The 26,802-nt window shown below is 46.5% G+C and overlaps 1 protein-coding gene and 1 long non-coding RNA gene across 2 annotated transcripts in view; one reads left to right on the top strand and one right to left on the bottom strand.

Moving 5' to 3' along the window:
- The window catches only part of SCAMP5 (secretory carrier membrane protein 5), a 48,838-nt gene extending 34,582 nt beyond the window's left edge, over nucleotides 1-14,256 (bottom strand). Inside the window, exon 1 of the mRNA XM_030186629.1 lies at nucleotides 14,155-14,256. The gene's annotated coding sequence lies outside the window, so the exon portion shown is untranslated. The remainder of the gene's footprint in view (nucleotides 1-14,154) is intronic.
- A 458-nt stretch (nucleotides 14,257-14,714) lies between these two features.
- LOC115460584 overlaps nucleotides 14,715-26,802 on the top strand; it is a 78,110-nt gene continuing 66,022 nt past the window's right edge. The window contains exon 1 of the long non-coding RNA XR_003940519.1: nucleotides 14,715-14,802. This is a non-coding gene — a long non-coding RNA (uncharacterized LOC115460584). The remainder of the gene's footprint in view (nucleotides 14,803-26,802) is intronic.

Below are 26,802 nucleotides of genomic sequence, written 5' to 3'. Positions count from 1 at the left end.
ACACCATCTGGAATTGTTCTGCCCAAAAGAAGATAAGCAGAACCAATTGCTTCTTTAATCTACCATGCAATGGTAGCCTTAGAAACCACCAAATCTTTACGGCAGCTGCCTATCAGAACGCCGGAACTCCTCTGTCCTCTGCAAACACTGCCTGAGCATTCTCCTCACATCCAGCTTTTGAAGACGCTGCCCAAAATGGGCAAACTCACCAACTGATTCAAGTGGAAGGAAGGCAGGAACTGGGTGAAGCACCACTCTCTCTCTTGAAAACTCCAAAAAAGGAAGCCTGCACGAGAAGGCCTGCGACTCCAACAAATGCCTCGCCAAAGTCACGGCAATCAAAAAAGGGTATGATACATACCTGTAGCAGTTGTTCTCCGAGGACAGCAGGCTGATTGTTCTCACGACTGGGTTGACGTCCGCGGCAGTCCCCACCAACCGGAAGAAGCTTCGCGGGACGGTCGGCACGCAGGCCACGCCCACCGCGCATGCGCGGCCGCCTTCCCGCCCGTGCGCGACCGCTCCCGCCAGTTGAATGACAAGCAATAAAATATGAAACACAACTCCAAAGGGGAGGAGGGAGGGTAGGTGAGAACAATCAGCCTGCTGTCCTCGGAGAACAACTGCTACAGGTATGTATCATACCCTTTCTCCGAGGACAAGCAGGCTGCTTGTTCTCACGACTGGGGTATCCCTAGCTCTCAGGCTCACTCAAAACAATAACCCAGGTCAATTGAACCTCGCAACGGCGAGGGTACAACAGAAATTGACCTACGAAGAACAACTAACTGAGAGTGCAGCCTGACCAGAATAAATTCGGGTCCTGGAGGGTGGAGTTGGATTTACACCCCAAACAGATTCTGCAACACCGACTGCCCGAACCGACTGTCGCGTCGGGTATCCTGCTGGAGGCAGTAATGAGATGTGAATGTGTGGACAGATGACCACGTCGCAGCCTTGCAGATCTCTTCAATAGTGGCTGACTTCAAGTGGGCCACCGACGCTGCCATGGCTCTGACACTATGAGCCGTGACATGACCCTCAAGAGCCAGCCCAGCCTGGGCGTAAGTGAAGGAAATGCAATCTGCTAGCCAATTGGAGATGGTGCGTTTCCCGACAGCGACCCCTAGCCTGTTAGGGTCGAAAGAAATAAACAATTGGGCGGACTGTCTGTTGGGCTGTGTCCGCTCCAAGTAGAAGGCCAATGCTCTCTTGCAGTCCAATGTGTGCAACTGACGTTCAGCAGGGCGGGTATGCGGCCTGGGGAAGAATGTTGGCAAGACAATTGACTGGTTAAGATGGAACTCCGACACCACCTTCGGCAGGAACTTTGGGTGAGTGCGGAGCACTACTCTGTTGTGATGAAATTTTGTATATGGAGCATGAGCTACTAGGGCTTGAAGCTCACTGACCCTACGAGCTGAAGTAACTGCCACCAAGAAAATGACCTTCCAGGTCAAGTACTTCAGATGGCAGGTATTCAGTGGCTCAAAAGGAGGTTTCATCAGCTGGGTGAGGACGACGTTGAGATCCCATGACACAGTAGGAGGCTTGATAGGGGGCTTTGACAAAAGCAAGCCTCTCATGAATCGAACGACTAAAGGCTCTCCAGAGATGGCTTTACCTTCCACACGATAATGGTAAGCACTAATCGCACTAAGGTGATTCCTTACTGAGTTGGTCTTGAGGCCAGACTCTGATAAGTGCAGAAGGTATTCAAGCAGGTTCTGTGCAGGGCAAGAACGAGGTTCTAGGGCCTTGCTCTCACACCAAACGACAAACCTCCTCCACTTGAAAAAGTAACTCTTTTTAGTGGAATCCTTCCTAGAGGCAAGCAAGACCCGGGAGACACCCTCAGACAGACCCAACGCAGCGAAGTCTACGCCCTCAACATCCAGGCCGTGAGAGCCAGGGATTGAAGGTTGGGGTGCAGCAACGCTCCGTCGTTCTGCGAAATGAGAGTCGGAAAACACTCCAATCTCCACGGTTCTTCGGAGGACAACTCCAGAAGAAGAGGGAACCAGATCTGACGGGGCCAAAAGGGCGCTATCAGAATCATGGTGCCGCGGTCTTGCTTGAGCTTCAGTAAGGTCTTCCCCACCAAAGGTATGGGAGGATAAGCATACAGGAGGCCGGTCCCCCAATGAAGGAGAAAGGCATCTGACGCTAGCCTGCCGTGTGTCTGAAGTCTGGAACAGAACAGAGGCAGCTTGTGGTTGGTCTGAGAGGCGAAAAGATCCACCGAGGGGGTGCCCCACTCTCGGAAGATCTTGCGTACCACTCTGGAATGGAGCGACCACTCGTGCGGTTGCATGACTCTGCTCAGTCTGTCGGCCAGACTGTTGTTTACGCCTGCCAGGTACGTGGCTTGGAGAAGCATGCCGAACCGACACGCCCAACGCCACATACCGACGGCTTCCTGACCCAGGGGGCGAGATCCGGTGCCCCCCTGCTTGTTGACGTAATACATTGCAACCTGATTGTCTGTCCGAATTTGGATAATTTGGCAGGACAGCCGATCTCTGAAAGCCTTCAGTGCGTTCCAGATCGCTCGGAGCTCCAGGAGGTTGATCTGCAGATCCTTTTCCTGGAGGGACCACAGACCCTGGGTGTGAAGCCCATCGACATGGGCTCCCCACCCCAGGCGAGATGCATCCGTCGTCAGCACTTTCGTGGGCTGCGGAATTTGGAATGGACGTCCCAGGGTCAAATTGGTCCGTATGGTCCACCAGAGCAGTGAAGTGCGGCAACTGGTGGAGAGGCGGATGACATCCTCTAGATTCCCGGTGGCTTGGAACCACTGGGAAGCTAGGGTCCATTGAGCAGATCTCATGTGAAGACGAGCCATGGGATTCACATGAACTGTGGAGGCCATATGACCCAGAAGTCTCAACATCTGCCGAGCTGTGATCTGCTGAGACGCTCTGGTCTGCGAAGCCAGGGCCAAGAGATTGGTGGCCCTCGCTTCGGGAAGGTAGGCCTGAGCCGTCTGGGAATTCAGCAGCGCTCCTATGAATTCCAGAGACTGAGTTGGCTGGAGATGGGACTTTGGGTAATTTATCACAAACCCCAGCAGCTCCAGAAGCTGAATAGTGCACTGCATGGACCGGAGGGCTCCTGCCTCCGAGGTGTTCTTGACCAGCCAATCGTCGAGATATGGGAACACGTGCACTCCCAGCTTGCGTAGGTAGGCCGCTACCACCACGAGGCACTTTGTAAACACTCGTGGGGCAGAGGCGAGCCCAAAGGGCAGCACACAATACTGAAAGTGCCGTGCGCCCAGGCGGAATCTGAGATACTGTCTGTGAGCTGGCAGTATCGGGATGTGAGTGTATGCGTCCTTTAAATCCAGGGAACATAGCCAATCGTTTTTCTGAATCATTGGCAGAAGGGTGCCCAAGGAAAGCATCCTGAACTTTTCTTTGACCAGGAATTTGTTCAGGCCTCTCAGGTCTAGGATGGGACGCATCCCCCCTGTTTTCTTTTCCACAAGGAAGTACCTGGAATAGAATCCCTGCCCTTCCTGCCCGGGTGGTACGGGCTCGACCGCATTGGCGCTGAGAAGGGCGGAGAGTTCCTCTGCAAGTACCTGCTTGTGATGGGAGCTGAAAGACTGAGCTCCCGGAGGACAATTTGGAGGCAGGGAGGCCAAATTCAGGGCGTATCCGCACCGCACTATTTGGAGAACCCACTGGTCGGAGGTTATGAGAGGCCACCTTTGGTGAAAAAATCTTAACCTCCCTCCGACCGGCAGATCGTCCGGTACGGACACTTGTAGGGCGGCTATGTTCCCGTGGATCCAGTCAAAAGCCCGTCCCCGGCTTTTGCTGTGGAGGCGCAGGGGGCTGCTTAGGCGCACGCTGTTGACGAGAACGAGCGCGCTGGGGCTGTCCCTGTGCCTGACGAGGCCTTCGGGCCGGCTGGTTGTACCTACGCTTCGCAAAAGAATAGGGTGCAGCCTGCCGAGCCCGGGAAAAACGCCCGCCCGCGGGGGCGGGTGCTGAAGGCGCCCGGTGGGAGAGCTTGTCGAGAGCGGTTTCCCGCTGATGCAGTTGGTCAACCATCTGCTCGACCTTCTCGCCAAAAATATTATCCCCCCGGCAAGGGACGTCAGCCAGTCTCTGCTGGGTGCGGTTGTCCAGGTCAGAGGCACGCAGCCATGAGAGCCTGCGCATCACTATACCTTGGGCCGCAGCACGAGATGCCACGTCACAGGTGTCAAAAATCCCCCTGGACAGGAACTTTCTGCACGCCTTCAGCTGCCTGACCACCTCCTGATAAGGCCTGGACTGCTCCGGCGGGAGCTTATCGACCAGGTCCGCCAGCTGTTGCACATTGGTCCGCATGTGGATGCTCATATAGAGCAGGTAAGATTGGATGCGGGTCACGAGCATGGAGGATTGGTAGGCCTTCCTCCCAAATGAGTCCAGAGTGCGAGACTCCCGCCCCGGGGGCGCCGAGGCGGTATCCCTCGAACTCCGTGCCCTCTTGAGAGCAGAATCCACGACCGCTGAGTCATGGGGCAACTGGGGCCGCATGAGCTCTGGGTCAGAGTGGATCCTGTACTGGGACTCTGCTTTCTTGGGAATGGTGGGGTTAGTTAGTGGTCGCACCCAGTTCCGAAGCAGCGTCTCCTTCAGGACATTGTGCAGCGGTACCGTGGAGGACTCTCTAGGTGGTGATGGATAGTCGAGGACCTCGAGCATCTCGGCCCTCGGCTCTTCCACAGAGACCACGGGAAAGGGAATGCTTATAGACATATCCCGCACAAAGGAGGCAAAGGAGAGACTCTCAGGAGGTGAGAGCTTCCTCTCCGGTGACGGCGTGGGGTCCGAGGGAAGGCCCGTAGACTCCTCTGAGGAGAAATATCTCGGGTCCTCCTCTTCCCCCCACGAGTCCTCATCCTCGGTATCGGACATTAGCTCATGTAGCTGAGTCCGGTACCGGGCCCGGCTCGACGTCGAGGCACCAAGGTCTCGGTGTCGTCGAGCGGTGGACTCCCGCGCCGGCGGGGACGGAGCTCCCTCCATCGACGTCGACGGGGACTCCACCTGCGTGGCGGTCGAGACCGGCACCGCAAGCGGCGGCGGTGCCGACAGCCCCGGCGCCGGGCTAGAGCTCGCCGGCGCCACAGTCATCGGCGCCGGGGGCGCAAGCACCCCCGACGCCGGCACAGCCTGGCGCATCAGCCCTTCCAGGATCCCCGGAAGGATGGCTCTGAGGCACTCGTCCAGGCCCGCTGCCGGGAAAGGCGGTGGGGCCGGTAAGGGTGTCGGTGCCAGAAGCTGCTGGGGGCCAGGAGACGGCACCGAGGTGCCGGAACCCCGACGCGTCGGTACCTCCACCACCGACGGAGATCTCTCCTCTCTGCGATGACGCTTCGGCGTCGACTCCTCTTCAGGGTGCACCGAGGGCTCCCGGTGACGGCGCTTCTTATCTTTTTTCCGGTGCACGTCACCGGTGCCGGAGGGCATGGAGGAGGAGGAGGTCGATCCCCCTCGGTCTCGAGGTACCGGGTCCGACAGGGTTCGGTCCCGTGGCTCACGAGGTGAGGGAGTGACCGGGGCCGACTGCCCACGCGGCCTCTCAACCCCACTCTCACCGGCGGACCGGCGGGCCAACGGGACCTGTTCTCCTGGGGTCGCTGCCATCGGTGCCGATGTCTCGGGCATCGATACCGGTACCGAAGAACCGGCCTTCGATACCGATGCTGTCGAGGTCGACGTCGAGGGGCCGGCGCAAGTTCCAAAAAGACGGTCCCGCAGAACTTGCCTCGCAACCTGAGTCCGTTTCCGGAGACCGAGACACAAAGCGCACGACTTGAGATTGTGCTCCGGCCCGAGGCACTGGAGGCACCAAGCGTGGGTGTCGGTCTGCGAGATCGGCCGGCCGCAGCGACCACACTTTTTAAATCCACTCGGGACCTTCGAGGACATCGACGGAAAAATCGCGTCGGCGAAGTCAAAGTCGGCAATGGTGGCTAAAATCACACCACGAAAAAATCAACCGACCGAGCGGCCACTAGGCCGCAACGTGGCGTCCCCGCTAGAAAGCGAGGGAAAAGGGGGAGCGCGTGCTCCACACGCGCAAAAAGAAATTTCTTTTTTTTTTTTTTTTTTTTTAAACAATACAAACAAAAAACAGAGGGAACCGAACGGTCCAAGCGACGATCCGCGTAAACGCGGTCGAAAATCCGGCGGCTGAACAGAGAGAGAGGCAAACGCACCACTCTCTCAGTCGCGGGAAAAAAGTAACTGGCGGGAGCGGTCGCGCACGGGCGGGAAGGCGGCCGCGCATGCGCGGTGGGCGTGGCCTGCGTGCCGACCGTCCCGCGAAGCTTCTTCCGGTTGGTGGGGGCTGCCGCAGACGTCAACCCAGTCGTGAGAACAAGCAGCCTGCTTGTCCTCGGAGAACACAGTTTACAGAGTCAGATCCTTTAGGGAACAAGCAGACTGAGGCTCAAAGGGAGGACAGATAACAGCCGAGAGAACTAAGATCCCAGGAAGGAAAAGTGGCTCACCTTGGAGGCCGATGAAGATTGACAGCTCAGAGAAATCGTACCACATCTGGATGACTTGCCAAGGACTTTCCCCCGACTTGGCCTCTAAAACAAGAAAAAGCAGCAATCTGAACCTTAAGAGAAGCGAGGGTGAAACCTTTGTCAAAACCATCCTGAGGCATGCAAGGGCACCATGTCACGATAAGCGTACCAGACCTCAAAAATCCTCCGAGTCCTCACATACGCAAGCAAAGTAGATCAACGTAGAAAGCAAAGCATCATGACAATCACTGCTGCCAAATAACCTCTCTTTCTTAACTGAGTCCTTTCAAGAGCCAGGGAGTAAGACAAAACTGAGCAGGATCTGGGCATGGCTATCGCTCCCTACATAAGGAGGTCTATCGAATCGGGAAATCTCAGGGACGACCCTACCAACAGGTGCATCAAATCAACATACCACTGTCTTCTTGGACAATCTGAAGCCTCCAAAATAACCAGATCTATGTGAATCACCTGACCCAACAGAAGACAGGGAGGACAGACAAAGGAAAGCATTGATTCCTTCCAAGCTGCGATCCTTTCTGTGACTGAAGAACCTGGCCTTGGACAGCGTTGAACGAGACCCTTAGATAGTACAGAGTCTGTGTTGGCTCCAAGTGACTCTTGACAGTGGATTACAATAGTAGAGCTGTGAAATTATAAGTGAGTAAATTAGAATTTTGAGTGCTGAAGGATCTAGTAAGGAGCGAACAGATCGAATTAGATGAAATCTGTAAAGCGAATCGCAAGTAACCCAAGCAACATGAGGGCAGAAAGTGGTAACAATCTTAACCCCGAGAATATGGGTGGTCGGTTAAAAAAACTGGACCGTTGGAGAGGGTGATCAGTTGACATAAGGTTTTATCAAGGTCCTTTGTAAAAAGAAGTGCCTTGGATTTAGCGGAATTTAAGACAAGTCTGTTATTCTGAAACCATTTAGTGACTTGGGATAATTTATTGTTTAAGTTTGATATTTCTTGAGGATTTTTTTTATAGTTGATAGAGCAAAGAAGCTGTATATCATCTGCACAGATGTACAGTGTAAGATCTATGGATTGGGCCAAGGTGTGCAATACAGCAAGGAAGATATTAAATAAGGTGGGGGGCAAGACAGATCCCTGAGGAACACCCGACGGTGAAATATAAGGAGTAGAAGTAACAGCAAGACAGAGCAATGTGTAAGACCTGTCTGAGAGATATGGCTGGAACCATTTGTGGGCAGTGTCGACCAGACAGATGCTATGAAGGTGTTGGAGGAAAACAGAGTGATCAATGAGATCGAAAGCCGCAGAAAGGTCAAGGGACAGAATAAGAATACTTTTACAGTGCCGAGATGATAATGGATAAAGGCGGCGATACCAAGAGATGACAAAATCCAGTTTGGTTGGATGAAGAACATGTGTTGTGTTGATGAAGTCAGTTAGTTGTTGGTGATCCATAGTTTTGATAATTTTTGTCCCCAACTCTGTCCAAGGTAGTGGGCACACCGCCCACAGATGAATAAGCCTGTCGAGGGTATCACTGACCGCCTTTACCTTCATACGGGACCAATGGGGAGACACCAGAAAGGTGTTCAGCAGAAGATGAGCAAACCCCAAAGTGTAACTGCCACAAATAATTTTGAGAACCCACTGGTTCGAGGCGATCTGGGCCTACCTCCAATAAAAATCCCACAACCAAGCTCAACAACTATCTGAGGATGGGCCCCGACACCTTCACTGTGAGCCCCAAACCTGGGACTGAACCGCTGGACCAACGCCTCTGCCCCCATGCCTGACCCCCAAAAAGTACTGAGACCACTGGAAAAAAAATCTCTGCAAGCTAGCTAAACTCCCAGACCAAAAACGCAGAGGATCAAGCCCCTACCAGCCACAAAACCTCGGCCCAAAGTCCTAGGATGATCTTTAGGCAGTCTCTGCATCTTGGACTCCCCTAGACTCTTAATCTAACTCGTCACCAAACAATAAAGCATCCCAAAAGGGAAACTTATTGAGGCTGGTCTTAGAAGCTGCAACTGCTGACCAACCATGAAGCCACAGACTTAGCCGAGGCCCTAAGCAAATCATAAAGTGCATCCGCCAAGAAAGCAGAACCCATCCATAGTCTATCCAATACCCTCTCAGACCACCGAAAGCATGCCCGAGGTACCAATCCTCCACAGATGGCATCTTGAACCACTAAAGCCAAAAAATCAAAACTACGCTTCAGTAACATCTCCTTTCTGCAGCCATGAGGGTCTTTCAGAGCTCTGTACCCCCATCCATGGGTACCATAGTCTTCCTAATCACAGCAGAAACCACAGGACCTATGACCGGAGGTTTTAAACTAAGTCCCATCATGGTCAGGAATGGGTACAGTCGAATCATAGAACTAGCGCATCTGGGACATCCAACTGAGCCTGAACTATGTCCCAGATGTCTTGATGCACAAAGGAGCCACCAGGCACAGACGATCATGTTTGCTCCCCATTCAGATATTGAGTCATTCCAATCTACAGAGGAAACTGGAAACAGAATCCCCAGACAGAACTGAACTGAAACTGGGACCAATGAGTGTTTTGACTGCCTTATTCTAGTGCTCCAACTGCCTATTTCAGTGCATTTCAAGCCTCATTCTGAAGTCACCAGAGATTTTTACTACACTCCCATGGAATCCCATGGCAACTTCTTTGATCTCTGCAGGAATCTCATGAATTCCACGAGATTCCAGCAATTCCAATTCAGCTCTCAATTTCTGATTCCGATCAAGTGGCTAAATCCAGACAGCTGCAGCAGCGCACAGACACTCCCGCTCCTCCAGAATGCCACATAAGCAGAAATCTGCTCTCTTCCAGTTGTGTGAGGAGGTAGTGGGGAGTAACCTGGAATCACCAGGTGTACCCCAAGTCAGTCACCTCTACCGGTATGGCCATGGGCAGACCAGGGAAATTCCCTTAAAATGCTCCAGTCTTAAAGAATTCGGGGGATGTGAATCAGGATTTATACCTGGTTTCAGTAGGTGTAATGCATCCAAACTTGCACACAATCCCAGAACTATGCGCTATTCTATTAACCCTAGAACGCATATTGGGGGCCTTTTAGGCCCCCATGCTTACATTTTTGCTATTATCTGCAAAATTACTTTAGTTAGAATTTTGAAACTCAAGGTATTACTCAAGTATGTCATTGTTGATAATATCCAGTTGTTCATATAATTTTTTTTCATAGGCATTATGGTGTAACAATGCTTGTTTGGTGAAAACTACATCTGTACGAATTGGGGGCCTTTTAGGCCCCCGCTGTTTTTATCATGTTCTCAGAAGTGTTTGTGTCTCAAGTTACTTTATTTGTACTCAGTAATGCTGGTGGAGGGGCCAGGGTGTGGATAATAACATGTGAGGATGTCATGTGATTTTTGGAGGGAGTGATAAGGCCATGACATCACCTCAGGTCCTCTGAACACTGAGGACAGTATACACTGTGAGCTAATTGCTGAAGGACCTGTGATAAGATAAGCTGTTGAGAGGAAATCTGTTTCATTTTCTAACATCTAGTCAGCAATGGCACAGTCTTCCTCCAAGTGTCTGACTGACCAAGAGATTGAAGCGATTATGTTTCAAAGCGATGATGAAAGTGAACTATCTTTGTCTGATGAAGAATATCTGCCACCAGCTAATCAAACATCCTCATCCAGTGATTCTTCTGATGATGAAGAAGTGAATCTAGTGGATCCTCAAGAAGTGATAAGTAGAACATCCAAAACGAATGTTTTTTGGGACAGTAATCCTACATTAGTCGGACGTACTCCAATACACAATATTGTGAGACAGGCTCAAGGAGCTGTGGGAAGTCCCAGTTACTTTACCCCTAAAGATGTATTCTGTACTTATTTTTCTGACAATATTGCAGAAGAGGTCCTATTATGTTCAAACCTAGAAGGAAGACGTATCGCTTCAGCAAAAAATAAGTCCTGGAAAAATATCTCAAAAGAGGAACTTTATGCATATATTGGACTTTTCCTGCTGGCAGGGAGTCAAAAATCGTATGATGTCCCAATACGAGAATTATTTCTGGACCCACTTTCTGATCCACACTATAAGGCGACAATGTCAGTGGGCAGATATGAGGAAATTAGAAGGATCATTCGCTTTGATGATAAGCGAACTCGTGCAGCGAGGTTTGAAACAGACAAATTAGCCCCTATCAGTTATATCTGGAACATATTTATCAAAAATTGCACAAAACTTTACAATCCTAGTACTAATGTTACTGTAGATGAGCAACTTGTACCGTTCAGAGGACGCTGCAAATTCATACAATACATGCCCAGCAAGCCAGCCAAGTACAGTATAAAAATCTTCTGGATGTGTGATTCTGCAAATTATTATGGCATAAATGGCGTAATCTACTGTGGCAAAGAGGTTGGTGCACCAGTACAGAAGGATCTGGGGTCTGAAATAGTCAAAACTCTTGCTGTTCCAATATTCAATTCAGGTAGAAACATCACCATGGACAATTATTTCACCAATGTTGAACTAGGCAATTTTCTGCTTGCAAAAGCTATTACACTTGTTGGTACTATAAAGCAAAACAGACGAGAAATTCCAGCAGCACTCAAACACAATCGTCAGCGAGCACTTTATGAGAGTGTCTTTGGATTCAATAACAAAGCGACTTTGGTATCTTACAAGGCAAAGAAGGAGAAATCTGTAATTTTACTCAGTACCATGCATCACGATTGCAGTGTTGACAGCAATAACCAAAAATTGAAACCAGAAATCATCCTGCATTACAATGCAACAAAAGGAGGTGTAGATAAAATGGATGAGATGGTGGGAGAATATTCGTGTAAGAGGCAAACAAAACGATGGCCTGTAGTACTATTTTCAAATATGCTTGATGTAGCAGCCCTAAATTCATTCATTATTTATACAGAAACTCATCCTGAATTTCATGCACAGAGGAAGGACAGGAGACGCTTATTCTTGAAGGACCTTTGTCATGAACTTGTAATACCTCACATGATAGAGTGAAGCGACTTGAAATGCTTGCCAAAGAAAACTAAAGAAGCAATGAAACGGTGTGGCGTACAGTTTCAGATTACTCCAGAGCCAGGAGAAAGAAAACGAAAGCGTTGTTTCATGTGTCCAAGAAACATAGAGAGGAAAACTGAGCGATATTGTTCCACTTGTAAGGAAACTGTTTGCAAAGAACACTCTTCTGAAAAAATAACATGTCAGAATTGTTTGGAAGACTAATATAATAGAAAAGAAAGTTAGAATAAAAATGTAGCTGCAGCTAGTTTGCTATAGATTTCTATGCATTTTTTGTGTGTTTTCATGTCTTTGCGTGAAATTTGGGAAAAAAAAAGATTTTTTGGTGTTTTCTGTGAAAAATTATAATTAAAATGTTGTCCACTATTCATATTTTATTGAGCAATTTTGAAATAAACTTGTGAAAGTTATTTAAGTGTGTTTTTGTACATTATGTGCATGGGGGCCTAAAAGGCCCCCATGACGTTAATATGTATATTTTTAACGTCATGCGTTCTAGGGTTAAGGGCATTACTCCCAGAACAAACGTTATAGAATGCTGTTCAGCACCTACTTTTTTTTTTTTGGCACCAGAGTGCCATTTATAGAATTGTCACAGGTGTAGGGTGTTGTCCTGCCAATTCCCTGCATGCAGCTGAATTAAATTAAATGTAGATGTGTGGACAGGATGAAAAAATTCCTACATTAACTGCATAGAAAAGTTAGTAAAAAGCCCCCAAAGCACCACTATGATCTGAAAAGCTTCTTTTTACACTGAAAAAAGGTTATCTATGGCACAAAATACCACCATGCAATCTGTCAGCACATATCACATGTCTCTCTCTCTATAGAAACCCACAAGGGAAAGCCATTCAACATGCTCCTCTATGAATGCAAAAACGAAATGTAAAGATGGATGCTACAAGTTAAAAGAAAAAGAAAAAAAACACCACATGCACAAAGAAAATAAGGACAAAAATAAACCTCCAAACATAAGGTATAGAAAATCAGAATGACACTCCAAAGGAAGATCAGTTTCTTAATGGCCTCACAATCGGGGAACTTCAGAAGTATATACCTGATCTACTGGCGCATGCAAAGCATCTTTATTTATCTAGTTCGGAGTGAGCAACCTGCAGCCCATGAGAAACAAACAGTAAATGTCATTATCCAGAGTTTTGCAGATTTTAGAGGATGACAGAAACTGGATTTTTTCAGTTTGGGCCAAAACTAAATCTACATAGTAACATAGTAAATGATGGCAGATAAAGACCTGAACGGTCCAACCAGACTGCCCAACAAGATAAATTCATTTTACTGAGTTCGATTCCCGCTTCAGGCACAGGCAGCTCCTTGAGACTCTGGGCAAGTCATTTAACCCTCCATTGCCCCATGTAAGCCGCATTGAGCCTGCCATGAGTGGGAAAGCGCGGGGTACAAATGTAACAAAAAAGTTTATGTATACCCTAGTACCGTAAAAGTCTGCCTAGCACTGTTCCTGTACTAAAAGTTCTGAAGCTAACGTTGAAGCCCCTTAAAATTTACACTCCAGCCCCTCCATATCTATTCAGTCACGATCTGGGCACAGACCGTATAAGTCCACCCTGCACCGGTTTTATTCTCCAAAATATCAGTGTCGCCACCCAATCTCTGCTAAGATTCCATAGATCCATTCTTTCTAAACAGGATTCCTGTGTGTTTACCCCAAGCATGTTTGAATTCCATTACCATTTTCATCTCCACTACCTCTGTGGCCGAAATTCACTGCACAGTTTTGGCCAAAACCCAAGGTAAAAAAGAAATTGCATGACACCTGGAAGCCATTTTGACAGCGGAGCCAACATAGGCAGTGGTGATTGAAGGTCACTCCTACCCAACATAAGCCACCAGACCTTCTAAGGTAGGACCGCAGAGGGCCTATGGGTGGTAGGAGAGTAGTTTCAGCCAAAACATGGCTGAATTTTTGGGCTGGTTTTGGCCCATAGCCAAACTTCAATCAGTCTCTAATTTTAAATAATGTATTTCACAAATATTTTTCATAATAGCCATGCTAGCAGTTTGTTTCATTGTTTTTAGTTAAATTATTTATCACAGGTTTATGGCGCACTGTGCATTTCCAGTTTTGGTATTACAAAATGTACTGACATACATGTACCCCTCTGTGTCTATAGATTGCACACCCCTGTTCTAGGGCTATGAAGTGGATGCTGCGCTTTCACAGAAAAACATGGGACAACCACTACTCCTCAGTCAAGAATAATAATAAATAAATATTATTTCAAGATGGCAAAGACCATGATAGAACACTTTGAAAGACACCAAAGCGTTTTAATATTTTGGCTTCATATCAATTATCAGACACCGACCGTTTAGAATTGCAAAACTGCTGCCTCAAACAACGCACATTTGACTGTACTCACACTCTCACACAACGAGCATCCCTATCAAAACTCATTCGGGGATCGGGGGACCGGGCTCCTCATTCGGGAATCGGCCTCCCCTCCGAATGACCTGCCATCTCTCTCTCTCTCTTCCTCTCTCCTCCTTGGCCGCGATATTGCACCCTCTCCCTCAAACAACCCCTCCCTTTTGATCAAACTCATACCTGAGATCGCCCACTAACAATCCCACAGCTTTCCTTCTCCGGTGATGCCCCGTCCCCTATGATACAGTACTACACACACTACACAACTTCTCTCTCTCCCTCATCCCGCCGCCGGAAACAGGAAGTTGCGTAACTTGCGTCCGAGGAAAGCGCAGCATCCACCTTACGAAGAAATTGTGGGTGTGGTCAAAAGGAGTATCTTATTATGCAATATATTTGAGTACATGGCTCATAGTGTACCAGCGCTGGAAACTCATCATTACTGCTTGCTGATGTGATTGTAACGAAAAAGAGCTTATTTCCATGTGATATATTCAGCGCAGCCGCACTTGCTTTCTACCGGGGCTCATACAGCGAAGCTTATACCAAGGAGGAGATTTATATAACCAAGAGTTATCAATAGAAATCAAACAAACTAAAACATGGAAAACTCCTCTATAACCAAGGGCACACTGACAGTCACATCCACCTCCCAGCAGCATCAGAAGTCACCTGATCTATGGGCGCATGCGTGTGCTTGACGATCTCCAACTCTCCAAGTGCCACCAGATAGGTACGTTACTCGTGGAGGTTGGCACACACCCACGGCGCGCGCGCCGGTCGTTGGTCCCTTGCATCAGCTTGGGTACAGGAGTGCGGCTAGGTTGAGTGAGTTATTGAAGCGAGTACTGGGAGAAGTTATTATACGGTGCTGTTTACCACCAAAGCGGTGTTAATGCACCAGGAGTTATTTTATTCTTTTTTTTTTAATTTGCATTGGTTGGGTAGTTAAGGACAGCAGACTACAGACCAGCATAGGTTATACAGCATGAAATTAAGCTGCTTTGAATATAACTTAAGCTAGCTAAATAAGAGGTCTACCATATATGCATGAATGGTGACACAGTTACTGCATATATGGACTGCTAGTTTGATTTTTAAAAAAAGTATCACGTTATTGTTTTTATGTTTTAACATCTGTTTCCATGTTTTAAAATACACTAGCAGGCAATTCCACCACTTTATCCATGTATAATGAGTATAGCAATTTGAATGGAACCACTGAATATGAGCAGAAAGTGGTGCAGAAAGAAATAACTTATAAAATAATAATAGTAATAGTAAAATGAATTTATAAAGGGAAAGAAAGTGTCAGGTTCTGTTGGTGGTAGTTATTGTTCCTGCTCAGATTATACTTCTAGCCTGGTGCCAGGAGTCTGTGCTAACTGCAGTGTTTATAGCCTTAACGTGTTACGTGCATTAGGGGAATTAGCGCATACTAAAAGGCCATGGGCCCTGTTTACTAAGACACGCTGTAAGTGTGCAAACTTTTAGTGTGTGTGAATGCTAGAGACACCCATAGAAATATAATGGATGTCTCTATTGTTAGCGCACATTAAAAATGTAGCATGCCTACAGCACAGCTCAGTAAACGGGGCTCCATGTGCTAATTCCCTTAATGTGCCTTAAGACCATTTATTTATTTATATTTTGCTCACACCTTTTTCAGTAGTAGCTCAAGGTGAGTTACATTCAGGTACTCTGGATATTTCTCTGATCACAAGGAGCAGCAGTGGGATTTGAACCAGCTACCATAACAATTCTTTTTTTTCCCCCAATATTTTTATTGAGAACATGAACTGAGTTCGATTCCCACTTCAGGCACAGGCAGCTCCTTGTGACTCTGGGCAAGTCACTTAACCTTCCATTGCCCCAGGTACAAATAAGTACCTGTATATAATATGTAAGCCGCATTGAGCCTGCCATGAGTGGGAAAGCGCGGGGTACAAATGTAACAAAAATAAATAAAGCATATTGTTAAGCTATACACATATATCATAACTCGTACCCCTCCCTCCCCCCCTCTGTGTCCTCCCCTATCCCTATTACTTGAAACAAAGTTACATGGTCATATATAGTGCAACTTCAGCATTCTTTTATGTGGGAAATACTCCTTGCATTCAACCTTTATAGCAATGGTACCACCAGCCGTGGAGCATCCAAGTCAATCCCTGAGTGGGCTCTCCACTCTCTATATTTGTCCCAGAGTTTAATAAAATTGGGTCACTTGGCTATTCCGTATTGCTGTAAGTTTTGTCATCTGGTATAGATAGTCCATTTTGTGTACCACCTTTATCACTGGTGGCATATGCGGGCTCTTCTATGCTGAGGCCAGTATTATCTTGCCCACTATCAGGAAGGTTGTGGCCAGACAATGCAGGGTTATTGAGAGTCCCTGGGGCGAAAGTGCAATAGACAATGTTCCGCAGTGGCTGGGTATTCCTTTCCAAGCATTAGGCTGAGTTGCCAAAGCAGTACCTTCCAATATGTTTTATTTTTGGGCAGATGTCTCCCACCCCCTGACATTCTCTCCAGCAATACTGCGAAGTTTGCTTGAACATTTTAGCTAACACTATAATACTTCTTGATGAATTTCCCCCTTGGTTTTCTGGTGGTTCATTCTGGCACATGTATGTTTTCCTTAAGCAGTTGTACTATGCAATTTCTTAAATTTTCTTCCACCTTTCTCTTTTAAATTTTCTTTCTTTTTGTATATGATCTGCCGTGCTTGCATGAAGACTTCTATATTTTGATGTAGTAAAAAATGCAGTCAATTAGAGCGAGCACAAATTCAATATGTGGTTCAAACAAAGTAATGCAAACATTATTCAGGGAGAATTAGATTGAACCCTTACACATACAGAATACATTAGAGGCTGTGGAAGAGACTCCTTTATGAAGTATGTATTCTTCCCAATTAATATTTCAAAATTAATAAAGTGCCTTTGCTTATTTGGAAATACTAATTAGGTAGAATTCGTACTTCAGTAACATAATTAAATGAAATAACTACTGAAGGTTATGGGTACAGGTGGGGATGGAGGAGATTACTTGGGATGGGCAAAATTTCTATTTGGAAGGTGGGACGTGGGGGTGGGGAGTTTGAGAATGAGGGAGAGATGCTGTATTGGGGCTGAGATTTGGGTTTAGAGAGAGAGATACCAAATAGGAACAGAGGGGGAGGGGAGGGTGTGAGTTGAGTGTCTGCTTCTTCTGGATTGCCTCTCACAGTACTAGGAGGCCAATGCTCAAAGCTGGGCGCTAAAACCTTCAGTGGAAAAAAACATAGTACAACACAGAAATATAGCTAAGCAATGCTCAAGAGAACTCTTATGCAAATGATATGTACAGTTATCGGTGCTAATAAACCAAAAGCAATGAGATGATTATGCCTAGCACATGTGAACAAAGGGCTTGCAGTAAGTGTGGCTCTTCTGTGCATGCCTAGACAAACCTGGAAGTTGTATAAAAGGATGCCGCCACTTTTGTAGAGAACGCCAGACGAATTTCATATTTAATATAAACAGTTTACTCATTTGTTTAGTGTACAAGCTGATTACCATCAATAGGGGTAGTCAGGAAGCATTTCTATACTCAAAGCATATCTACACACACAAGCAATTTACAGCAAGCTTAAGGCAAATCAAAATTCTATACACAGACAAAGAAAAATTCAAAAATGCTTACTACCTCTTTGTTTCCCTCTAGTTTTATACCGGGCCTCTGACTAATTCTCTCATACAACATTCCTGTGCAAGTCTCTGAATACCACAAACTGTTAATCATGTGCAGAACATCTGCTTTCTATTACCCCCCTACCTTTTAGCCCACAGACTTTCTGGAGCCTGCCTTTGGCTAATGTGTTGCCACATTCTTTTCATGCCTCAGGAGGGTTAGTGTTAAAACAGCTTGTTGTAATCATGGAGCCTTCCACTCCGCATTTTTCATACTTTTATTCAACAAATCTTTCATACTTTTGTTCAACAAATCCTCCCTTTTGAGGCCTGGTATTCCAGGACTCAAACATCTGTTTTAGCTCCAGTCTGTTTCCTTACCTCCCTTCTAATTTCCTCCCCCCTTTGTTTGTGGCATTCAGTTTCTGCACGCTTTTTCAATATTTTTGGCTGACATATTAACGTTCTATTCATTGCTGATTTCAGTTATCATTATCATTTTAAAAGCATCCTGGCACATCTTTGCAAACATGCTAATACATGTTACACAGCATTAAACAGATTCAATTGTACTAGGGTACAAAATTTATATTTCTTTTGAATACAGACAGTGAGTTTCATCAAAGGGAAGTACACTGTCATTCTTATGTTTCATATAAGAACAATTATAAGGATAATGCCCAATTGCATTAGTTAATGTGGCATTAAAAATTACACAAATTAAAAGCATAACATTCATTAAATCAGTTGTTACAACATTCTGCGTGTAAGTGCACTTTATCAGGGGAATGTGTTCAGTTGTCATACTATTAATCAGACACCAACATGATGTCTGTGGGCACTTGTCCATAAGCAATATAAATAGTCTCATTTGTCCAATGAAGGTTTTCATCATCCCTTACACAGGTATTATTGGGATCACAGTCATGGTGCCCACTCAATTTTATCATTGTAGTCCCATTCATCATAGCTGGCAAGGACAAGGATGTGGGCACATATGATACAATCAGTCAAATTCAACATTTTGGCACTGTAACAAGTCTATTCTCATATGTGTTCATTGTCCATTAACAAACACCAACAGTCCAATACCATCATGTTTAGGGACATGATGTTTGTTTATTCTTTGTCCATTTCAATGTTATTAATTCGTCGAATATCTGCTAAATGTATCCAAGAAGTATGACCTTCCAGACGGGCAGCGGTCTGAGTAAGGGCCGTGATAGCAAAAGGTCCTACATACACAGGATCCTTCCATGTTTTATGTGTAAAGTTCTTTCGCAGTACTAGATCACCTACTTTAAAAGCACAAACATCATTAGTAGTCCCTGCCTGTGATGCTACATTTGTTCGGATCATATCACTTGTCAGGTTCAACATAGGTTGTAGCTTTTGCCAGTACTGAGCTGTGCTATCAGTACTTGCTGTCTGCATCGGGAAGAAATGACGTCCTGTCTGAATTTGGAATGGGGTCAATTTAGTACGCCCATTAGGTTGGGCCCTTATAACCATCAAAGCTAATGGTAACAAATCAAGCCAGGTATATGGTTTACCTGCTGTTTCCTTGTTTAAAGCCTTCAGTAATACTCTCAATTTAGTTTTTAAAATAACATTGTAGCGCTCCACCAACCCATTGGAGGTGGGGCGATACACTGATACTTTTCTGTGTGTTAAACCCATAATCGTTTCCATTTCTTTCAAAACACTGTTATTAAAATGTGTCCCGTTATCAGAAATTATTCTAGACGGACACCCATGTCTTGGCATAATATGAGTTACCAGGCATTGTACCACTTCATGTGCTGTCTCCCTTTTACATGGAAATGCTTCTATCCACCTTGAAAAAGCATCCACCCAAACTAACAAATATCTTTTTCCCTGCACTGGAACAATCATATCCGTGAAATCGATATACCATTCTTTTGCTGGGCCTTCTGGTATTGGAAGTGTCCCAGGTGATATTTTAGGACCTCGTTTAGGTATGTTAATATTGCATACCATGCAATTTTGCACAACCTGTTGAATCAGGTTATCAATTTTTAAAGTCCAAAATCTTTGCTCAAATTGTTGCCTCATTGTTTCTCTGTTCCAATGCATGGTTGCATGCCACCCAATCAATACCTTAATCGCCTGGCTCATTGGCATACAAGGTAATCCTTCTTCTGCATTAAACCATTCACTTCCCAATTTCATACATCCTCTCTTCAACCATTTTTCACTTTCCTGTCCCTCTGGCTGCCACATTTCAATCTTATCTACATTCGTAAGTGGCCCTTCCTGTGTCTGTCTAGTATTATACAAAATCTTTTCACTTTGCTTAACCACCTCCGTTGCTGCTGCATCAGCCATTGCATTACCTAGTGCCTCAAAGGTTGGCCTTTCAGTGTGGGCCGGGGTCCACACAACTGCAGTTTTTCTACCTTCACGTTCCCTTCTTGCCAAAATTTCAAACAGCAATTTCCAATATGTGTAATGTTGTAAATTTTTACCTGCACTGGTTATCATCCCCCTACGTTGCCATTTTAATATATGATACTGTAGTGAACTTGCAACGTAACCACTATCAGTATATATAGTGACATTTTGAGTCATATCAGTGTGTTGTAAGGCCGTAATAACGGCTAAAAGTTCAGCATGCTGTGCAGTCTGGTCAGGAGGGGTTTTATATTGTACTTGCATTATCTTTCTTAGATTCTTATCTACCTGCACGCAGGCAAAGCCTGCAACAGTCCTTTCACAAGCTCCATCTGTAAACCATATTAACCCATCAGATAAGGGTTCAAAAGTAAGACAGTGAAATGTAGGGATTTCTATAGTATCAATCTCAATCTCTTGATCAACAGGAAAAAGCAGATCTATCTTATTTCTCTGTTCTTTAGTTAATGGTATTATTCTTATATCTTGTCCTAAAAGTACTGCTTGATATTTTCCAAATCTAGTGGCTGTCAATGCCGTCTGGCTAGGGCTCAACAGCGTTTTAATCGTGTGGTTGGTATGTATTACAATAGGAACAAAAGGCATTTGTGCTCTCCATTTGCCTACTGCAGCCACTATAGCTGTCAGTAACTTTGGTATTTCTTTCATTCCCTTCTCCACATGATTAAAAGAGCCTGACAAAAAAGCTACTGGTGCATTTACTTCATTGTTTTGATTAATCATAGCTGCCCAACTATTTCCCATATCTTTTACCCACAAATGCACAGGTGATTGGATATCTATTACTGCTAACGGTCCTGGGGATAACAAATCCCTCACAATCTTAGCCAATACTGAGGCAGCCATGGGCAAAGAAAGTGTTAACTCTGAGAAATTATATACATAAAAAATGATATTAAAAGCTTGAAGTTTGAATTCTAACTTTTTACTTTGCAACTAAAGTGAAGGAATGCCAGATGGTTTAGATCTAGCTTGGCCAAGCTAAAGGTTAGAAAGGTCAGTGAGAAATGAAACTCTGTCCTTTGTGAATTGCCAATGCTAGCTGGCACATCTGTATACTATTAAATCTTGAGGGGATATTATTATGAATGAACAAAGGAATGAGCCAGACATATGACATATTGTAGTTTAAAGATTAGGCAGAAATACTGTTTAGAGAGAGGCAATAGATTAGAATTTAGAAGTTCTTGGTATGTAGAATATGTCTTATAAGGATGCTTACTTTAGAATATGCTGTATTCTGTGTAAATTAATAATTCTGTGTGGAATGTTTGTTCAACTCTCTGTCTGACGTTCTGAGTAGGGCTGCGGTGAAGAGATCAACATGTGGTTTGACTTAGCCATAGTTCTGGCTGGTTCAATGTATAAGCTGATAGGTGAAAGAGGTCAGGACTAGTCAGCTCTCTTCTCCTTGATTAATTATAGGTAAAATGTAGAAATGGTCTTGAAAGTAATAACCTGATATGTATGCTATTAAGTAAGATTGGCCCTTGACCCCTTTAATGAATACCAGAGTTTAGTTAGCAGTTAGTACTAGGAATATGAGAAATCAATCATAATAACATGTAAGAGACTGGAGCCCAAATGTCTGGTGTAAGGGGCCCCAGGTCACAGGTCAGTTTAGGATGTCTGGAACCTATGTAACTGATATTTGTATGGAGCTGATTGGTTGAGGCAAGGTAATCAATCTATTCCTTAACCAATTGGAGAGTAAGGGGGCTAGGCTAGGCTAGATAGAACTGTATTTAAGTGGGAGAAGAAGCAGGTTACGTCAGAAGGAGCTCAGAAGAAAGAGAAGGACAGAAGGAACAGACAGAAGAAGGAGAAGACAGCATAAGAAGAGAAGCAGCTGAGACAAAGACACAGAGAGCTGAGAGAAAGACACAAAGAGAAGAAGAGACTTAATGCTGATGTCCTGCTTTGTTTGCTGGCAAATAAAGAAGATTTCTCTCTCATTCTGGTGTGCTGTCTGACTCCTGAAGTATCATAAATTCATGCATCCATTCCTGCAACAATTCTTGGTGGCAGCGGTGGGATTCTGAATCCTGCATTAATCCCAGCACCCAACTGACTGGAGAACATTTGCCGGGTATGTATTCTGTATTCTGTATTATAATTCTAGCTAGAAAGTTGTAAACCAGCCCCTCAAAAATTGAGGGAAGGAGAGCCTGATCAACTCTCAGCGAAGGCCCTAGTACCTTCTAGTCTAGTGGAGATTAGAAGCGAAACCGCTTAAGCTTATCTGTATCTGAGAAATTTGAAATTGTTGGGTGGGATTTTCTGTATGGAATGTGTGATGCCTGAATGCTAAATGAGTGCGGACTTCTTATAGCTGCGTTTCCAATTAACGCGAGTTCAATTGGCCAGCGACGGAAGGAAGCGATTGCTGTCTGTCTACCTAGTGTCTCGAGAGTGCGGACCCCTTACTGCACTTTCAAAAATTCCCTCCCCCTTTGTGTGTTGTAACTGTAAGCATTATGGGTGGGACATCATCTAGACAAATTGCTACCCCCCTAGATTGTATGCTTAAGAATTTTAAAAAAGGATTTTTAATTAATGACTATGGACAGACTTTAAGCTCAAGTACTTTAAGAACCTTGTGTGAAGTTGAGTGGCCATCTATGGGAGTGGGGTGGCCCCTTAGTGGCAGCTTAGATATTGAAGTAATCCGGAAGGTCTACAGCATAGTTGTAGGAGAACCAGAATATTCTGAACAACTCCCTTATATAGATTCCTGGGACAGCCTTGTGACTGACCCTCCCTCTTGGTTGAAAACTTATATGGGATCCCCAGTAAAATTCATGTTAGGCCGTGCTCAAAGAAAGATTAGAAAATCTAAACTAGAAGAGGGAAAGAGCCCCAGGAAGCCTACCACCCAATCGGTGGCTTCCGCCCCTACCCTGCCAGAGAAACCCATACTCTCTGATGACCCCTCAGATCTTGAGCCACCACCTTATGGCCCATTGTTGGGGTTCCGTGCCGCCCCTAGAGATCCACGCCGCCCAGCCCAAGCTTCTCCAGTACAGGCTTCTCCGGATAGTTCCTCCCCCACTGTGCGAACCCCACCACATCCTAGGTTGGACTTTTCAGCTAGTCTCTACCCTCCTCTGCCACATCCTTCCCTGTTAACCTCCGAAGACCCGCTTTGGGCTCCACTCCCTGACTCCTCAACTCCTGACAGCCCAGCCTCTCCCTCTAGTACCCCTACCCACTCATTAGGGGCCCGGCATCCCTTTCAATGGACTGACTCACCTGTGACCCCTTCTCAGTCTATGAGTACCCCTCCCCATCCCTCAGGGTTTCAACCTACCTCCCCTGAATGGGTTAGACCTGCTGCAATCACCTTTGAGCATGATAGGAGGGTAGCTCCTAGCTCTACCTCAGATTCCATTCCCACCTCCTCGAGAGTTCTGCCACTCCGTCAGGTAACTACCACTCGACCGGATCCTAATAATCAGGGTCAGGTTATACAGGCACAGGCCTATCAGTATGTACCCTTCACAACCACCGATCTCCTAAATTGGAAGACGCATTACCCCTCTTATACTGAAAAGCCTCAGGCAGTGGTGGACCTAGTGGCTAGCATTATGGCCACCCATAACCCAACCTGGACTGATTGTCAACAAATTCTCCTGACCCTCTTCACAACTGAGGAGAGGCGGAAGATTTTGCAAAATGCTGAGGCCATCACGCGAGCGCGTGCCCCCGAGGGGACACAGAACCTAGAGGAATGGGTTAGAGCTCGGTTCCTCGCGCAGCTCCAGTTTGGGATCCAAATGATGGACAGCACTATGAACTGTTGTCTGGCTATTGCCGGGACTTACTGGAAGGTATGAGGAAAGGCATAAAGAGGCCCATTAATCTGGCAAAGGTCTCTGAAATTCTCCAAGGGGCAACTGAATCCCCTGGGGCCTTTCTAGAGCGACTAATTGAAGCCTACAGAACATACACCCCATTTGACCCTGAAGCCCTAGAAAACCAGAGAATGGTGAATAGTGCATTGGTGGCCCAGAGTATGCCAGATATCCGGAAGAAGTTGCAGCGTCAAGAGGGATTCGCAGGGATGAATACCACCCAGCTAATTGAGATCGCAACTAAGGTTTTCATTAATAGAGATCAGGAGGTGCGTCGAGAGGCTGACCGGAAGATGCAGAAGAAGGCCGACCTTTTAGCGGCAGCCATTACTAATTCCACCCTTAATCGAGGTCGACCTCTAGCTAATGGGAAGCCAAAGTGGGACCCCGGACCACCAGCCAGGCCCCGAGATTCCTTCAATCAATCCCGGCCAAGGGGGGAGAATCCCAGACCAAGATTGGAGAGGGATCAGTGTGCCTACTGTAAGGAAAGAGGGCACTGGAAAGATGAATGCCCCCAGAGGCGCCAGGGGACTGAGAAGGGGACCAGGAGATCGAAGAAGCCGAGGCCGAGTTCGAGAGGGAAGATATGAGCCTCCTGAATCTGACATCATCGGGATAGCCGAGATGGCAGAATGGGACGAATAGGACAGACCGGGTTCCTACAAACTGGGCTCCAGGAACCTATGGTCAAGTTAACTATAGGGAGCCGCTCAATTCCATTCATGATTGATACAGGAGCTGAACATTCTGTTGTGACGGAGCGATTAGCGCCTGTGTCTGGAAAAACTGTCCGAGTGGTGGGTGCCACGGGGTGCAGAACCGGAGGCCCTTCCTGACAACCCGTAGATGCCAATTAGGCTCACACATAGTCACTCATGAATTCCTGTATATGCCAGACTGTCCAATCCCTTTGTTAGGCCGAGACCTGCTGTCCAAGCTTAGGGCCCAAATTTCCTTTGACTCTGATGGCCAGACTTCGGTCTCCTTTCGGCCCCCGATATTCCAGCCCTAAGGGTATATTGAGTTTCTGCTGCCCTCTTGAAGAAGAATGGCGGCTGCATCAGTCGCAGGGCCAAGTGACCTACCCCTGGCAGATAGCTTTCAGGTCAGTGGGGTATGGGCAGAAGATAATCCCCCAGGGTTGGCCCGAAATATTCCTCCTGTACATGTAGATTTACTTCCAAATGCCCGGCCAATCCATCTTCGCCAATACCCAATTCCCAGAAAGGCTCTGGAAGGGATCCAAGCACACCTGAATCGTCTGTTATCCCATGGAATTATTCGTCCTTGTCAGTCTCCATGGAATACGCCACTGTTGCCAGTTCAGAAGCCAGGGACTGAGGACTACCGGCCAGTCCAAGATTTACGGGTGGTTAACAAATCCACTATTTCATTACACCCTGTAGTGCCTAATCCATATGTCCTGCTAGGATTGATACCTTCTGGAGCTACCCATTTCACAACACTAGACCTAAAAGATGCCTTCTTTTGTATTCGGGTGGCCCCCGCCAGTCAACTGCTTTTTGCCTTTCAATGGGAAAACCCAGTAACAGGAAGGAAGCTTCAGTATACATGGACCCGCCTGCCACAGGGGTTCAAGAACTCCCCCACCATTTTGGGACTGCCCTAGGACAAGACCTTAAGACTTTTAAATCTGAGCCTTCCAGGCGAGTTTTACTCCAGTATGTAGATGACCTCCTGATTGCAGCAGTGACTCAGGAAGAGTGTTTTGAGGCTACTAGAGAATTGCTGGAGCTACTCTTGGATGCAGGCTATAAGGTCTCACGCTCAAAGGCCCAACTTTGTCAGTCAGAAGTGAAGTATCTGGGCTTTTGTATTTCCCAGGGAAGTCGGAGACTGGATGCTAGTAGGAAGCAAGCGGTAGCTGCAATTCCTCAACCCAAGTCCAGAAGGGAAGTTAGGGAATTTCTGGGAGCAGCTGGATTCTGCAGAATTTGGATTCCAAATTTTGCATTGATGGCGAAACCCCTTTACCAAGCCACAAAGGGGGGGTGAAAAGGAACCATTTGAATGGGGACCTACTGCTCAACAATCCTTCATTGCCATAAAGAAAGCCCTACTCCAAGCCCCTGCGTTAGGCCTTCCTGATGTGGAGAAACCTTTCTCACTGTATGTCCACGAGCGACAGGGGGTTGCTCTGGGTGTGCTGACCCAGATGATGGGATCCTGGCAGAGGCCTGTTGCATACCTGTCTAAACAGCTGGATGGAGTGGCTAAAGGATGGCCAGCCTGCATGAGGGCCATTGCAGCAACAGCCTTACTGGTCCAGGAAGCTGACAAGCTGACCTTGGGGCAAGAACTGGTTGTTAAGTCCCCCACGCAGTTCTTACCCTCATGGAGTATAAGGGCAACCACTGGTTTACAAATAACCGCATGGTTAAGTACCAAGCCAGCTTGTGTGAGAATCCACGGATACACCTGGAAACAGTGGCTACATTCAATCCTGCTACTCTTTTGCCAGCATCTGAGGGACCTCCAGATCATGACTGTATCCAAACCATGGATGAAGTGTACTCCAGTCGACCAGATCTTAAAGATGTTCCATGGAGGGACCCAGATGTAATTTATTTCACAGATGGAAGCAGTTATGTGGAGAACTCTAAGCGACTGGCAGGCTATGCTGTGGTGACAGAGGACAAGGTGATAGAAGCAAGAGCCCTGCCCCAAGGAACTTCAGCCCAGAAAGCAGAACTTGTGGCCCTCATACGAGCTCTGGAGTTAGCAGCAGGACTGGTAACCAACATTTATACTGATTCCAAGTATGCTTTTACAATTCTACATGCTCATGGAGCTTTGTATAAGGAAAGGGACTCATAAATGCTGCAGGCCAACCTGTTAAG

The sequence above is a fragment of the Microcaecilia unicolor genome, chromosome 1 (assembly GCF_901765095.1).
Source record: "Microcaecilia unicolor chromosome 1, aMicUni1.1, whole genome shotgun sequence".
Taxonomy (NCBI): domain Eukaryota; kingdom Metazoa; phylum Chordata; class Amphibia; order Gymnophiona; family Siphonopidae; genus Microcaecilia; species Microcaecilia unicolor.
Note: the sequence above shows the minus strand (reverse complement) of the source record. Positions and strands in the feature narration are given on the sequence as shown.